The sequence below is a fragment of the Delphinus delphis genome, chromosome 5 (genome assembly GCF_949987515.2).
Source record: "Delphinus delphis chromosome 5, mDelDel1.2, whole genome shotgun sequence".
Taxonomy (NCBI): Eukaryota; Metazoa; Chordata; class Mammalia; order Artiodactyla; family Delphinidae; genus Delphinus; species Delphinus delphis.
The window spans coordinates 118,143,065-118,147,048 of NC_082687.1; the positions used below are offsets into that span (position 1 = coordinate 118,143,065).

A 3,984-nucleotide genomic window follows, 5' to 3' on the forward strand; every position below is an offset into this window, starting at 1 on the left:
ACTTTTTGCCATAGTCATTTGTGTATAGGACTTGTATATCCACGACATTAGTTTCCTAGGGCTGCCATAACAAAGTGCCACAAACCGGGTGCCTTAAAACTGCAGAAACTTATCCTTTCACAGATCTGGAGCCTAGAAGTCCAAAATCAAGGGCTCAGCAGGGTCATGCTCCCTGCAAAGCTTCTAGGGGAGGCTCCTTCCTTGCCTCTTCCAGCTCTTGGCAGCTCCAGGTGTGCCTTGGTTAGTGGCAGCGGAACTCCAATCTCTGCCTCTGTCTTCACGTGGTGTTCTCCCTGTGTGTGTGTCTAAACTTCCCTCTTCTCATAGGGACACCAGTCATATTGAATTAGTGTTCACCCTAATGACTTCATCTTATATTGATTACATCTGCAAAACCCCTACTTACAAATAGGATCACTTTCCCAGGTACCAGGGCTTAGGATATTAACATATCTTGGGGAGGGCACAATTCAACTCATATACTCAGTGTATTCGAGGGCAAGCACTGAGTCTTTACCTTAGTACCATTCTGACTAGTAAAGCAGCCCCAGGACAGGGATAATATCTTCGTCATTTCGTGTCTGCTTAGCACATGACTTTGTTGTTCAACTTTAGACTGAAATGAATCAAATTGTTTAAACATGTTTGGAAAGATCATTAAAAAGTTCTGAGGCAGCCAAGAAAGATTTATTAAGCAACAATTGTGTGGGGCATTATAAAGCCTCAAACATGGGGGTGGTTATTAATCAACACCTTAAAAAAAATCTCAGTTTGGCAGAGAGAAAAGTCCCTAACACACCACCAGAGACTGGCAAATTCAATTTGAGGCAGTATGTGTGAGGGAAGAAAATAATTATCAGTTGAATATACTCTCAGATGGGCTAATAAATTAGCTAATTTAGAAAATTAGGTTGAAACTATTATGTTATCTTCAGGTTTTAAATAATGAACTTTTGAAGACAATATTGAAGCCTGTCATGCCCAGAATATACTTATTGGGGATCAAAGAGATGGGGTCATGAAAATCAAAATGTCCAGCAAAGAATAGGCAGCTTCCCTGTTAAAGTCAAGGGTGTGAGGGCTCACTAATCTTTTCAGTCAAGCTATCCTCTTGGAAAGAACAGCAGTCATGGCACCTTCCTGGTAAGCAAAGGTCAAGAAAATTGTGTCTGGATGTCACAAGACAAATCAGAAAGTGCATCTTTTTTGTTGTTGTTCTTGGAAAAATTACTTTATGAAGCCTTAAGAAGCTCTGAGTATAATTAAACTGTAGTCTAGAGTTAGATACAATTTAATAATAGTTCAATTCCAAAATAAAAGTTATTGTAGGTGAGACCATGAAATTTCCTAACACGTGATTTTAATATGTTGTGCTAAATTTTCTAACACGGCTCAGAGGAATCAATATTTACAGTAGATGGTGTATTTATGAAAAATCTGGCATCACCTATATTATATATATGTATATATAAAACCCAAGATTATGTGAACTAGGAAACAGATGTATATCTCAACAGCAATACTAGAGTGCAGAGTCTGAGACTGGGATTTACAACGTGGGATTTGGAAAAGGAGCAGTCATCTTGTTTTCAAAACCTGAAGTTTTTCTCAAGACCAAAGTCAACATTGGAACTGCAACAGAACAGGAAAAAGGGAAGCTTTTCCTGCTTCAATTGGTCATCTGCATCAGAAAGTCCAGTATTCCTGAGATAGGAACCACTGCAATAAGAAGGGAGTGAATAGGTTCTCCCAAAGGAAGATTGTTACTTCATTGTGCCTCTGCCCTGGTCACCAGGAGCAAACTTTGCATTTCCCAACCTAATGCTTGGCAGCACTGAGGCATTTCAGTCATGGTTCATCATAAACCCTGAGTTCTCCATCTTCATGAAATAACCTTGTCTCCCATTGAATTTCCTTTCCCTTCCTTTCTCGGGCTTCTGCTCTTTGTCTTTCTTCAAGTCTATGCTTGGCTTCAGTTGCTGCATCAATGTCTCTGATTTTTAAGTTGAAAGTGACATCCTTCCAAAGGCAGCGGGATCCCTACTCATTCTCATCTTCCAACTTCCTCACTTTCTTCTTGATTATAGGCATCTTCTTGTTATCTATAAAAACCAGATATTTTCCCTTGTTGAGTATTTTGCATACATTACACCATTCTATTCCCCTTCAACTGAGCAGAAAGACTTCTTGTCATTTGGAGAAAAAATCTCAGCAGAAATTCCGTGCTTCTTGCCCCCTTAGAAAGGTTTAGTGTGGGAGATGATATTGGCACTGTAGCCAGTTTTGGAACAATTAATATTGCATTCTCCGCCTAGTTCCAGCCAGGGCACTGTGAGGATAGACCTTCCATAACCATTGGGAAATGTGAGAATGTAATGTTCATCATGGTCTAGACACAAGACACAGCCCTGTCCTATGTTGTACACCCCAGTTGACATCCCAAGGAATTTTGATTTGGTCCAGATATGAGCACTGAATTGTATCTTTTTGTTAAAACATTCAGCATAAAAGGTTGAAATGGGTGGATGATGGGAAACCTGCTCAGCCACGAATGTTACGCTATTCTTGGAAACCCAGGGAACTGGTCCTTCTGAAACTAGTTATCTTCAGTATCATTTTGGTAATGTCCAGTGACACTGAAGGTTCTCGCCCAAAATGGGGCTGTATGGCTTTTTGGCAACCGATCCTTTCCTTCCTGCGTGAAAGGCTGAGAGGTACCATTTTACAACCTGAACCATTCGATCTCCGGCATCCTTCTGGTCACTAATGCTCACAAACAGGTCCGGATGTGCAAAAAGTCTGCACACATTTCTTAAAGAGATCTTCTTTCAAGAATAAATGTTGGAAGAACTACCTTAGTAAGATCCATTCCAAGCCTAACCTGTGACAACAGATGCACGATAACTCTCTTGTGCTCTTCCACCGACCCTGCCTCCCCTTCATCATCTATATCATCATGTGAATCGAAAGGTCAGCATCCCTTGTTCCATTGGACAAGGAAGAATTAAGTGATTCCGTGGTATCTGGGTGCTTTAGACTATTTCCTGAGCGGCTGTGTGTCAAGACTGAGGCAGATCCAGAGGAATCTATTAAGTGCCTTTGGAATGAGCCACTCTGATGGAATTCATCCACATCATAGAATTCATCTTCACTGCTAGAATAAGAGAACTCTGGGACTGTGTTTGGAGACACGTTGACATGGCTTGGAGAAGTTAGACTTCTACTAGGTAGGGAGTGCCCACTGCCTGTACTATTTGGTGTTGGAGTCTGATGATGTCCCAAGGTAGCTAATACAAGGTCCAACTGGTAGAGAAGATGGACACTGCTCTGACTTACACAACTGAGAAGGTTCTGGAGGTAAGACAGTCTGGGAAGGCATTGTGTTGATCACAGGTCCCAAGGGACTAGGTTGATATATTTCATCTACAGGATTAATAGTACTTATAATTCCATCTGCGTGCTTCTCCGCATTACACGGGTCTTTAGCGATCTGCAGCAACAGCGTTGATTCTACCATGCTATTTGTTGTCTCTTTGAGAGTTTCAGTTTTCTTTCTCCATTCATCATCTTTGCAGTTTCGAAGTTTGTCATCAAAAAGCTTTAACTGTTCTATCAAGATTTGTAGGTAAGCATCAGCATCTGTAAGTTTCTTATCAAAGTCTTGGACACTAGGAACAAATCCTGAATCCATACCTCCACATGTAGCCGTCAAGAAAGACCTTCACCAAGACCCCCGCCCTCTGTGCCTCCAGGGGAGGGAGCCGAGGGCCGCTTCTGAGCACCCGCTCTTCTCCCGCCTCCGCTGGATCACCGGGCTGCTGTGCAGTCAGTCCAGTCAGGTTCAGCCAGTAAGTGATCTCTGCTGTATTCCAAACTGCCACTGCAGGAAGTCAATGGACACCCCCAACTGCTGCTTCCCACAGGAGGCAATTAAGCGGTGCTGAAGAGGGCATGGCTGTGAATTTCCTTACCGCACAGGGTCTT

At 42.3% G+C, this 3,984-nt stretch overlaps 1 pseudogene; it reads right to left on the reverse strand.

Annotated features, from left to right (window-relative positions):
- Nucleotides 1-1,818: 1,818 nt before the first annotated feature.
- On the reverse strand, nt 1,819-3,712 carry LOC132425584 (oxysterol-binding protein-related protein 9 pseudogene; annotated as a pseudogene).
- Between the last annotated feature and the right edge of the window lie 272 nt (nt 3,713-3,984).